Source organism: Leuciscus leuciscus (genome assembly GCF_965113295.1).
Source record: "Leuciscus leuciscus genome assembly, chromosome: 11".
Lineage (NCBI taxonomy): Eukaryota > Metazoa > Chordata > Actinopteri > Cypriniformes > Leuciscidae > Leuciscus > Leuciscus leuciscus.
This window is the reverse complement of record NC_138735.1, coordinates 17,459,599-17,473,386: the sequence shown is the minus strand read 5'-3', so window position 1 is coordinate 17,473,386 and position 13,788 is coordinate 17,459,599. Positions and strand designations below refer to the sequence as shown.

The window sequence follows — 13,788 nt, the reverse complement described above, 5'->3', positions numbered from 1 at the left end:
ACCACGCCTCCCCATGTTATTTAACCAACTAAACAATTAAATTACACTTCAAATATCTTTTTTCCAAATATGGTTTCTGTCATTTACTGTAGTTTTTATCACAATGATGTAAATTCGAGTGTTTGTTTTTAAAATAAGTTTGTTTTTAGTTCGTTATTTGATGCAGTGGTGTGACGTCATGATTGACAGCTGTGATTGACAGGTTCTCTGAGTGAAGTAGTCACTGAAGCACCAACAGACTTTTTTTCGAGATCTTCGGCGGACTGAGGAGATTGGAGCTTTAAATGTAATATCTAAATTTCTATGATTAGTTAAAAAAAGTGCTGGAGCGTGTGCTTGCGATTGATTCTGCGAGAGTGAGGGCGGGGCCTTGATTTCGCGGCTTTACTTCCTGCTCAGACTCAGGTCCCAAGATGTCAGCGGCATATCGGGACACTGGCGGCTTCACTTCTCACCAATGGAAGAGAGTGAAGGGGCGTCCATCTTTTTTAACAATCTATGGATAAACACAACATACAACTAGGCTAACAGTTGTACAAAAACTAAAAGCATTGGGTGGGGGGACTACACTGTAAAAACTAAAGGAGCCTCAAATATCCTGTCGGATACGCAAGGAATTTCTAAATGTAATTTAGGTGCCTCAAAGCTCTTTCTCCTATAGTAGGGTTACTGGAGGAGCATTGACAATCTTTGAGGTTCTTGCTGGAACTTATGGGATCCTTTAAGCACTTTGTATTTAGTTCAGAGGTTCTGGAGTCACCTTTTCATTACCATGAGACCTCGAAGTGCTTTGGGGGAAAATAGAGGAACTTGAATGCGATAAAAGGGTTATTGGAAGATCTTTTAACATTTAAGTGGTTCCTGGAAGATTTCTTATGTTAAAGCCAGCATCTGGAGGAACCTAATGGTTCAGTGAGGCCAGAATGAGATTATTATTATCCTATTATTATTATTATAGGCTACTTAAGTTTGATTCAGTATACATACCCAGGTGAAAAAGACGTACTATTAAAAATGTACTTGAGTGTGTTAGGCCTACAATACAAATATACTTTAATGTATTTTTAATACATTTAACAGTAGCCTATGTCTTTTTCACTTGGGTAGCTTACATTTATTTAGTATCTATAGGCCTATTTTATTGATTAATTTAAACCTTAAACAACACTAAATTATAATAATATTAATAATAAGAATTCATTAATTATTATTGAATAAATAATAGTAATAAAATAATAATTTTCACCTACTTCTTCATAAATTATTATTTGAAGAAGAAGAACCAGGAGGAGAAAAGTTTTATTCTGTCACGAAACTGCTGCTATTCCTCAGCTGTCGTCGCTTCAGTGATGCTCAAAGCATCAAAGCTCAGCTGATCGTCATCGGGAAAGTACGGCTCCCCTCATCAAAGCTTCCGCCGTTTTTCGGCTCTCCGTTACAAGGTTTGTAAACTCGCCAAATAAATATAAATACAGAGTCTACTCACTATATATTCAAACACACATATATATATAAACTACATGTATTATACATTACTACGTTTTTACAGTGTTTACCACTCGTTTATTGCACAGTATCTGGTATGAAGGTTTTAGGTACGTGATCTAACGTAAGTTAATGAACAAATGGAAATTATTGACTTATTGTCTTAGATTGATTTAGTCATTCAATTCAACCTATTCTGTAAAACTGTGTCTTCAAATTGCTGATATAGCCTAACTAATTTAACTGATTCCTGCTGTCGTCATTGGCGTTTGAATAACAAAAGCAGGTTAATATAGTTTGGTCTGTTTTTTGTTTAGCCTAACTTTACTTACTACAGGTGCCCTCATTCTCTCAAATACCATTTTAAAGCCATTTACTGGTCAATAAATATTATGTTGTGAATAATCAGCTTTGTTCTTTTGTTTCCCCAGAACAACCAGTACATTTCTAAAATAATCTGAACATTTCAGTGGCAACATTGAATTACAGTAAGTTACCTGCACCACATTTATTTTAAAGTACTTTATTTCTATGAACTTTCTCTGTGTGAAATTATATTGTTTGACTGTGTACTTTTTTAATCAGTTATTCTCTGAAAATCTTCCCTCATGCTCTCAAATCTCATTCATACTCAGAAAAACAATATCACAGGTTTGGAGCTAATAATACTATGCATTTTTTATAGGCTATACCTTAATCATATGCATTTGAATATAAGACATTTGAACCCTGAATTATAACTTCAAGTTTAGTCTTTTTCGACAAAAAAAAGGAAAATTATATTATATGGCTTCAGAAGACTTACAACACAATTCATAACACATGAGTTGTGAACTCGTTGATTATTTTTAGGATCTTTTCTGGGACATTTTTGGAGCTTAACCATTTTTACATAAATTGTTGCATTGAATTGAACTAGACAAGTGTACATAAGAATGGTTTGAATGAATTACAAAAAAACTGTATGCTTGTGTTTCATGCAGTGATATTGAATGGTGACTGGGGTTGCATTATCCCTGAGATCTGCTTTCGGGTTCCACAGACAGAAAGTCAAACAGGTTTGGAACGTCACAAGGCTGAGGAAATTATTGAATAACTTTAATAACCTTACTAACAGTAAATTTTGTACTTTGCAGGGATCTCGGTAAGCTGAAATACAAGTTTGATCAAGAATAAAAATCCTCCTGTAGGCCTGAAAATCCCTGAAGTGCCTGGACCATCCACCAAAAAAGAGGAAAAACAAACAGAAAATGAAGCTGATGCACCTTTTCACTTTTCTAACTCGTTAAGTACCTCACGTGTCCCTTGTGAAGATTTTATAATTGATTGCATTTTATGTTGCAGCGAGTAAAGGTGCATCACATTTGTGAATTTCGTGAAATTACACAGGCAAAAAGGTCCATTGACCATTGTCAGCAGTGTAGCGATGTAATGTATGAAGCACCACACAAAATTGCCGATCGTGTGGATTCTTATTGAAATGACTGAATTCACCAGTGAACATTCACAGAACAACAGATCATTTTACTGCACCTTAACTCTGTTAAAATGGAAAATGTTTTCTGCTTGTTGTGACATAAGGAATACTGTGTCCGGGTCGAAGCCTCTACCTCTACTTCCTCTATCTTGTTTCTAGATATTGAGAATACTCAACAACCATTTGTGACCCTGGATCACAAAACCAGTCTTAAGTCGCACGGGTATATTTGTGGCAATAGCCAACAAAACATTGTATGGGTTAAAATTATCGATTTTTCTTTTATGCCAAAAATCATCAGGATATTAAGTAAAGATCATGATCCATGAAGATATTTTGTAAATTTCCCACCTTAAATATATAAAAAATGTATTTTTGTGAGTGGATGCAGCACAATCGCCTATAGAAATGGACAACTTTAAAGGCGATTTTCTCAATATTTCGATTTTTCTGCACCCTCAGTTTCCAGATTTTCAAATAGTTGTATCTAGGCCAAATATTGTCATATCCTAACAAACCTAATATCAATGGAAAGATTATGTATTCAGCTTTCAGATGATGTATAAATCTCAATTTAAAAAAAATGACACATAAGACTGATTTTGTGGTCCAGGGTCACATTTATGGGAACTGTTGATTCAAGTCACACATTTAAGCTTTTCAAAAGTCATAGTGTACATTTCAGTCTCTAGTCTCACGGCATCCCAGACTTCAACATTTTATGATTCAAAATAGCTGAATAACTAACCATCTGAGATTTCGGAATAACGGTTAGGATCCTAATTTTCAGGAATATTACAGCACAATGAGTGTATATTAGCACTGTTTGTTGTTTGTTTTTGGCATCTGATAGAGCTTTTGGACTTGGAAACAGTGACGTCAGACCAGGGCCGGCGCGTCCATATAGGCGAACTAGGCAATTGCCTAGAGCGGCACTTTTGTAAGGGCGGCAAAATGTGTGCCAATCGGGAATGAACAATTCACAAAATAGGCTATATGATTTGCTGAGCTGCCGCTGCGCCGCCCTGCGCCGCCCCGCGCCGCCCCGCCCCGCCCCCTGCTCTCACGAGTCATGACTCATGACTGAGTGATGGGAAGTTCGGATAATTTGACTGACTCTCTTGTTCGATCTCGTTCATAAAAATGAACGAATCTTTATTTGAGTCATTTCGTTAATTTAAGTGGCTTTAAATGTTACACAGCCAAAATCCCCGATCACATCCACCTACGCATAGTATACCGGTATGTATATATTTGCTTCCTCTTGGCCTAAAGTGTTCCTGCAACGGGAGTGTTCTCTGGCTAGAGCGCAGAACAGCGGAGTTTGTATGGACAGAAGTGCATGCCTGAGCTTGTGTTTTGGGTTAAGCTGCGTTGCATTGTGGAAAATATAACAATAGAAACAAAATATAGGCAATTAGCATTTTTACCCATTATTATCAATCTAAATTAATCTCGATTTTAATTTAACTTAATTTCGTTTTTCTTTATGTAAATTTCGTTTTTCTTTATTTAAATTTCGTTTTACTTTATTTAAATTTCGTTTTTTCTTTATTTAAATTTTAAATTTTGTTTTTTCTTTATTTAAATGTTTTTTTCTTTATTTAAATTTCGTTTTTTCTTTATTTAAATTTTACATTTAGTTTTTTTCTTTATTGAAATTTAGTTTTTCTTTATTGAAATTTAGTTTTTCTTAATTTAAATCTACCCTTTACTGTGTCAGTAATTTGTTAGTCAGAAAAATATAGACTACCTTAAAGTATTGCTTAATTAACAGACGTGTGTGTGCGTTTTATATTGCTAGTGCAGCGTGGATAGGGGCGTCACCACTTTTGAATAAGAAACAATATCAAGACTATAAAACTCCTCAAAAAACGCGCACACTCTCAAACCTGACTGCACATCACATTTTTGACTTTATTGATTCTGCTTTTATTCCGGAGTCCCTTTTATTTTATTGCTCCGGAGTCGCATATCAGTCACAAAATGCGCCACGAGGAAGAAAAAAACATATAGGCCTATAGTCTAAGTCGCACTGGACTAAGTCGCTTTTTTTTTTTTTTGAAATGTATTTCTCTAAAGCGGCACTAAAATAATGTTTTAAAACTTTCACAGAGACCTCAAACTGAAAGCACAAAGCCTGTCTTTAAATTTAATTTCGTTTTGTATTAATTGTATCTTAATTTTAATCGATGTTTCATCAATCAATTGTCTGGATTCAATAAATAAGAAGAATATATAAGCTATTAGAAAATAGATAAACAGGACACGGAGGCGCTGGCGAACCTGGAGCTCATCTCATAAATGAACCGAAACTCAGCGGGCCTATAAGGTAGCCTATTGCCTCACAGACCTGAGACATATAGATAGCTTGAAATGTCTACTTTTAAGCAGAACAATTCAAAACGAAAGAAAACAGACTGCGCTGCTTATGTAATTCGTATGAAATGTGCATTTCTCTCTGGCGCTGCGAAGATCGCGAGTCGTCAACTTCATCTGTCTAGCCGACAATGACATAAAAAATAACTGTTTTATTAGTAAACAATTAAAATGTCTCCTGCTATATTTTACATATTTGCCTGTTCCTTACAAAACACTGACAGTGGGGTTTTTGACGGGGTTTTTTTTTTTTTTTTTTTGAGCAGCTGCGGACAAATTCTTTCGACACACACACACAATATTACGTAACACTCTGCGCTTATGTTTTAAAAAGATAATTTAACATATAAATAAAAAAAATTAAATAGCCCACTTAAAGTGTTTATTACAAATAAATGACTAAATGCTAAAAATTAATACATTTTAATGAACAAACATATGCGTTGCATTTACAATTCTGTGAAAACAGGGGGTGCTGCAGCACCCCCACTTCCCGCGGCCCTGTTCGGACCAGCCCTAGGGGCGGCACAAATGTTTTTCGCCTAGAGCGGCAGAAGTGCACGCGCCGGCCCTGCGTCAGACTTAACAAGCGGACTGAAACACGTTTTAAAATTAAGTGAAGATGGACATTTTTAATTAGTCAAAATTTAAATTTTTTACATTGATTTATTACATGGAACATGTGTTTTCCATGCATTTTGTTGAGATGTCTTTTCTTGTGTAGCCTATTCATAACACACGGTTGATTATTCATGTTACTTATGTATTATACTTTTTGTGTGTGTATTCATTGATATTAATCTATTACTAGCTTTTTTTTTCAAGTGCATGGAAGTGTATGTATTAAAATGGATCTAAAATATGTAATAAACAATTCTTATTTTGTATTTGGTTCAGTTTGTTTATTATAACAGAAGTTAATGTGGTAACCATAGTAACAACATGAAATTAATTTAATACAAATAAAATAAAATTGAAATTTGGTTCCTGGAGGCACCCACAGTGGTTCCACACAGTGCCTTATATAAGAGTTCCTCAGGAAACCTGTGTGGTTCCTCAGAGAACCGCCCCTTTTTAAAGGGTGCCTAGAGGATCTACAGACGGGGTTCCGCCGGTGGCAAAGTGAAGAACCCCAAAAGGTTCCTCCAGGCACCTTTTATTTTTACAGTGTAGGATCATGTTACTCAATCAGTCTTCCTTAGTTAATTGCAGAATATTTCCCCTACAAGGCGGCGGCATATTTCCCCCCGCCACCCTAATCGATGACTTGAAGATAGTTAACTCCACATCAACTACATAAATTCATCAATTAACCATTCAGAAACATCCTTCTTGTCACTTCTTCTTGAGTCTCCATCATTGTCCGACTCCGGTTCGAACATATAAAGCTGAACACAGCTGACTGACAGTTTCCGACATTTTCAGTGCGTGAGAGAACACCGGAGCATGAGCTTTTGAAGATCTGCCCTCTTCTTGAAAGGGGGCCTGGGAGCACCAGCTCATTTGCATTTAAAGGGACAAACACAAAAATGGCACCCCCAAAAGTGGCAATTTTAACATGAAAAAATAAAAATGATCTGTGGGGTATTTTGAGCTGAAACTTCATACAAACTTTGGGGACATCAGAGACTTATTTTACATATAGTAAAAAGGGAGCATAATAGGTCCCCTTTAAGGACTGCTCCACAGGTGCATGTGCAATAATTGTTTATGGTTCATTGAACGAGCATGAAACACATTGTTTAAACACTTTCAAATAAATATCTGTAAAGCTCATTTGGATTTTACAAAATTCCTGAAATATCCTGAAAAAGGAATTATATATAATATATTTTCCTTACACCTTGAATACATGTGGGTCCAGACATCTCCAATAATTTTTTTCAGGATCAAATAAGCATTTTTTTTTTTCATTATTTTTTTTATAACTTTTTTTTTCCAATATATTCTAAATTTATAAACTACATTTTATGGAGTCAAACCACATGGCATTTTACAATATAGACTAACCTTGCCTTGTTATCAAAATGTCAAACTTTAAAATATCAGATATTTTAAGACTTATTTTAAGTAATTTTGGGGTTTTCAAATATTTATAAAACATTTTGTTAAACTATTACATCATCTTCCAGGAAGCTACTTAAGATTTTTTTTTTTTTTTTTTTTGCACCTCCAAAAGATTATAAAAATGAAATTAATACAGAAAATAAATGCATGGTCAATATAGGGATGTATTCAAGTTATCATACTCATTTTCATTTTCATTCATTTTCATTGGATTTTTTAATAAATTAATAAATTGGATGAATACAATTGTCATGTTATTAACCTAAATTTTACCATGACAACTCAACAATATGCCTCAAATAGTGAAGCACCAAACTAGTGCTAAATTTAATAGTTTTTAAAAAATCAGCATAATTATTTTAATATTTTATGTACGAATTTCAGCCCACCGGGGGAGCTGTTTTACACTCTTGTAAACATGGAGAGCATCGCTCCCCTGTGAAAGCATCATTAAAAATTTTTTTTTTTTTTGTCTCAATGGGATAATAAAAAGCCATCCAATGTGCTACAATTTAAGCTTGCATGAAATCCCATTGTTCTCAGACCAGTGATGATAATCCCAGCTGTAAGAGTAGAGAGCATTTGCACCAATGAGATTAAACCCTTGCTGGGGTTTTTTCTGTTGTGTTTTCTCATGTAAGGCCTCCAAGGCAGTTACAGAGGGAGCGTAGTGTTCAGAAAGCATAAACAGAAACAGAATGCTTCATCTGCTGGATTTATTCAATGTGTCTGCAGCATCTGTTAAGGCCAATAGCAATTCAAGAGCTTGTGGGGGCAAAGAATTTTCCTAATATTCTTATTTGAAGTGATTTATTGTACTTCTGTAAATGGGAATGGGTTGATTTGATCAACATCCATTTTTAGCACAGGACATTTGTGAATTATAAAGATTGGCAGTCACCCACAGATAAGGCCTAGAATACAACATGGATATTCCAAAACTGATTTTTGTAATAGATTTTTTTTTCTTCTATATCTCAATATGATGGTGAAACTCCTCCCATTATGACATCACCACCACATACACAATAATGAAGCCACGCCCACTCAATGTAGTTGCTTTACTTCAGGGTGAAAATAATTGTCTAAATTAGCAAAATTCTGTTCAACTCTGTTTTTTTTATTTTTTTTATTTATTTTTTATTTTTTTTATTTTAGGACCTCTCTGTTTCTGACATCTTGCAGCTCAAATGCTTATATGCAGGACGCAGAAGCCAAAACCGCAGAATTCTGATCAGCCCGTTACCCTGTGACCCTGCCGAGGCAGCGTTCACATAAATCAATATGTCCATTTGCTCATGGTAACACCCATCAACTCAGGGTGGCAGCTGTAAAAATATTAGCAATGAGGATTCTAAAATACCACATGCATTTCAATACCTGATTCTGGAGCATGCATTTGAATAAATATGACCTACAAGAGTGAAGAGGAGTAATTTTTATTACAATTGCAATAAAAAGAGTGTTATTTGTTCCTAAAATAGTTTTCAAAGCTTTTTGCCCACAGTCTCAAAAGCAATATGTTTCAATTAGTGGGAAAGCTGTTCTGAATTTAAAGGCTTTTCTAGGTTCGCTAAGTGCCTTATTTTGCATAAGGTTTTCATGTAGTAAAACATTTTTAATAAATAAACCAAAAACCTATATACAAGCATATATAAATAGCTGAAATAACATATTTTGCTTTTAACATGGTGTGAATCATGTTCTTTCAATAGCTTTTGAACAAATGAAAAGCTGTTCCCCCAACAATCAGACTGCACCTGGTCTTGTAGGCTATATACAGAATGTCTTTGAACCTATACTGCACGACAGAGACCATTAAAACACAACAACAAGAATATCTATCTCATGTCCCATTTGGTTTACAGCTAGCTCTATGAATCCCAGCACGGTTGTCCTGCCTGGATGAACTCCCATCAGATTAAACCCACTCTCGCTGACTTTAAACCCTTGAACTCATCCCTCACCTCACCTTTCCCCACATGACCAAACCAGTCCCTGGAGTCCTAAACTCACCCATCTATCCATCCCTCATCTAGCTCACAATTCTGACAACTTTAAAAACCCAAATTTCAGCCCACATAGGGGTGCTGTACAACCATTGTGCCCTTGATAAAGACACATAACCCCTGCATGCCTGCAATGATGATACTGTAAGGGTTCGACTTTGTAACTGTGCTACTTTTCCATTGTTTTTCTTTGTAAACACAGGCTAGACGGACACATTTCACTGATGCGTTTGTGGCTTTTGTAGAATCTTGTGCATGACATTGCGTTCTAAAATCACGGCCTGCAAGTTAATAGAAGTGAAACTTACAAAAAGTTCATAAAGAGATCGTAAAACGAATCCATATGAATTGAGCAGTTTAACATTTTTGGACAAATTAACCCTTGCCATTAACATGCCATTATAGGATTAGTTCACCCCAAAATGAAAATTTCCTAATAATTTACTCACCCCAATGCCATCCAAGATATCCATGTCTTTCTTTCCTCAGTGGGAGAGAAATTATGTTTTTTGAGGAAAACATTTCTGGATTTTTCTTCTAACAATGGACTTCATTGGTTACCATCGTTTCTACCATCGTTCACGCCGGCACGACCTTTCAACGTGATGACGTAGTTCCCTGTCCGTTTGTTGATCAGCTCAATCCGAACTATTGAAGATAAAAAGTCTATAATTTATTTTTAATTTTTTTGAAAATGACCTATCGTTTCACTAGATAACAACCTCTTCTTCAGCTGTGATCGCGTACAGCCCGTTTAAACACTTCAAAGACTTTTGAAACTGCATTGATTTGGACTTAAAAACGATGGAAACCATTGTTAGAAGTCCATTGTTAGAAGAAAAATCCAGAAATGTTTTCCTCAAAAAACATAATTTCTCTCCCACTGAAGAAAGAAAGACATAGATATCTTGGATGGCATTGGGGTGAGTAAATTATTAGGACATTTTCATTTTGGGGTGAACTAATCCTTTAAAGAGAAAAATTTTGAACCCGCAGAGAGGTGTACGACTGTGCAAGCTTTAGCGGTGTTGGACTCGATTATGTTTGTGGAAGTGTTGTTTCGACAACGACAGCGAAGAGTAGAAAATATCTGACAGCTAGATGATATGATTGACCAATCAGAATTGAGAATTCTAAAGAGCTATCTAATAAGGTGTGGTGTTAGGCAAGATACCAATGCAAGAATCAAAGATTCTATGAATGATTGATCACTGAAGGACGAGTGAACAATGCTCATCAAGAACAGGGTGAACATTTTGAGTACTATTTTAGATGCTGCATATATATACCTCATAACATCAAGGCCTTACAAAAATAATTCCATTTGAAATGTATTGATAGTTGTAGGCATCGGAGCAGATTTTATTTTTAAACAAATTATTTCTTACTAAAAATCTTTAGTGGTGCAATTCAGTGGCTGTCTGATTGATGCTGCACATCAGTAAAATCACGAAGAAACATTTGAAAACCTGAAAAATATTCTGACAGTTTGATAGGTAGAATGATATCTGAGAAGTGTCCTTGATATCAGAAAGTTTGCATCTATAAAAGTTCTCAAACTTTGTGAGGAAAATAAAACAATTTTCTACCCTTCTACTTGCATTTCTACCCTTGACAAATCTGAAATATAGGTCGCAACATCAATGACTGTTTGTTTTCTTGTGGTTTGAAGTGAACATTCAAGAGAATCAGGCTGAGCTTTCGAATAACTAACACTAAATGTCACACGTGAATTGAGAAAAGCATTTAAATTAAGTTAATCATTAGAAATGTTTTAGTCATTAATTATGAACTATACATTTTATTTAACAAAAATTAAATAAAACAAAATAATCAATCCCCCCAAAAATTTGTATGCAGTCAAAGCAAAACAAATTGATTAAAGTATCTATAATGTAGACAGGGCCGCTTCCAACACACCATTTACATTCATACTATGAAACTACGCTCTAATGTCAAATACTGTATTTTATTTAAAAGATAAAAGTTTTATTTAAAAGCTGATAAGTAACTTCACCATTGACACTGCCCTAAGCAAAATCTGACAAGGATTACAAAAAGCATGATATTATATCCACATCAAGGCTTAGTAATACCTGCAGTTAATTTGGCTACAGTGTCTCATATGCATTCCTGCTAAAGATTTCTAATTTATACACAAAGAGAACCGACAAACACCACAGAGAGGAGATACAATTCAAATAAATAAATGAGTAATGTTACTGTTATTCACTCGTTCATGTAGATTCACATCTCCTATTTCTTTTTAAACCATAGATCATCTTCCTTTGGTCTCCTCGGGATTGTCATGAGCCGTCATCAATGCCACTGAACCTTGAACCAGTCTGCAGATAAGGGATTTCAGTCTACTGCATAAGTGCACGGCACCCTCCGACTGCAAATGAAGTCTGACGAGACTTAAAGGCTTCCGTGTCAAATACTCATCAGAAAACATGACACATGTCTTTTCCTTGAAAAGGCCATCAGCTCTGCTTTAGATAGATAGCTGTTTCTGTTTCATCCCATGCCTCCTGCTAAAATCAATTTGGTTTCATATTTAGCAAATTTGGAGAGTAAAAATCTGCAAATGTGAATTGCACAAATCTGAGTGAACAGCAAAGATACTTTTAGATTATGTTAAATTCTCCCTGATTTCTGAACCACAAATGTTCAGTCTTTGCACTCTTTGGCACCCAAGAGACAAATGGAAATCTACCAATGTAATCTCAAGAATAATCAACTGTGATTGGCCCATGTGATCCATCGCTATCAGCATAATATGTTATTCTCTTTTCTATTTCAATGACTTGTACTCAACACTTTTATTGCAGCAATTTCTTCACTGCCATGTGACAAACCCCTTGCCCCTGGAAAGAAGGATGGATGAATAGAATAAGGAAACAAAAAATGGATGGGTGCATGGATGGTAAAGAGTAAGGAAAGGATGGAACAAAAAACAGATGGATGGATGGAAAAGAAGAGATTAATGGAACAAAAATGGATGGATGGAAAAGGGAAATAAGAGATTAATGGAACAAAAAAAGGATAGAACAAAAAAATAGATGCATGGATGGAAAAGGGAAATAAGATATGAATGGAACAAAAACATATGGATGGATGGAGGGAACAAAGAGATTAATTGAACAAAAAAATGGATGGATGGAAGGGTTGAATAGAACAGAACATAAAAACAGGAACAAAGGATGGATGATGGATGGGAACAAAAAAGGAAGGAAAGATAGATGGATGGATGGATAGAAAGAGAGAAAAAGCAATGGATGGGTCAAAAATAAAGGACATAATGATGGATAGATGGATGGATGGAGGGATAAATGGATGGATGGATTAAAAAAGAAAATGAAGGATGGAAGGATGGATGGAAGAAGGGTTGAATGGAACAAAACAAACTAAACAGGAACGATGGATGGATGGATGGATGGATGGATGGATGGATGGAAAGAGGGAAAAGGGGATGGATGGGTCAAAAAACAAAAGGAAATAATGAAGCATTGAAAGAAGGAAGGATGGATGGGTAGAAAAAGGGAAAAGGGATGGATGGATTAAAAGATAGATAGAATGGATAGATAGAAAAGGGAAAGAAGAGATTACTGGAACCAAAAACAAAGGGATGGATGGATGGATGGATGGATGGATGGATGGATGGATGGATGGATGGATGGATGGATGGATGGATGGATGGATGGATGGATTAATTTAAAAAAGCAAAGGAAGGAAAGATGTATGAACGTATGGATGGATGATGAATGGAAAGAAAAGAGGGGGAAAGGGATGAAAGATGAATGATGAATGAATGGATTAAACTAAGGAAAAGAAAGAAAGAAAGAAAGAAAAAAAGAAAGAGAAATAATTTCTCCAGTCACAGCCATACTTTGTCAGCGTGATGCATCTGTCTTAAGGGTTCATGAGTCTCATTGACTCATCAAAGCCTGCAGCATCTGCTGCTAGAATATTCACACACACTCATTCCTGGACTCCTGTACCCAGTGTTTTTACCTTCCACCAATTCCCTCCAGAAGAGAACTCCACATATTAGTAATGTGTTCCCGGTACCCTTACCACTGGCATCAATAAAGCAGTGTGTGCAGCAGCCTGTGGGTATAGAGTCACTCTGAGCTGTCATGACACACACTTCACGTGTCAAAGTCCTCCAGCACCAGACACATTCCTCACTTAGCCACATCAACTAGAGGATTCCTCCTGAGCAGAAACTGTGCCTTTGTCACCAGCAGAAAATAATGACAGGGTTGGAAAAATGTGCTAGTAAACCCCACAGTTTAAGGATTAAAATTTACAAATGCAGATTTTGAATATAGTTTTCCTAGTCACAACCAGTTTATAACTATCCACCAT

At 35.7% G+C, this 13,788-nt stretch overlaps 1 long non-coding RNA gene across 1 annotated transcript; it reads left to right on the top strand.

Moving 5' to 3' along the window:
• Window positions 1–1,804: 1,804 nt before the first annotated feature.
• LOC309509044 lies at window positions 1,805–3,708 on the top strand. Its single transcript, XR_014209781.1, has 3 exons — window positions 1,805–1,973; window positions 2,469–2,543; window positions 2,622–3,708. It is a non-coding gene; the product is annotated as an uncharacterized lncRNA (long non-coding RNA).
• The last annotated feature ends 10,080 nt before the right edge of the window (window positions 3,709–13,788 follow it).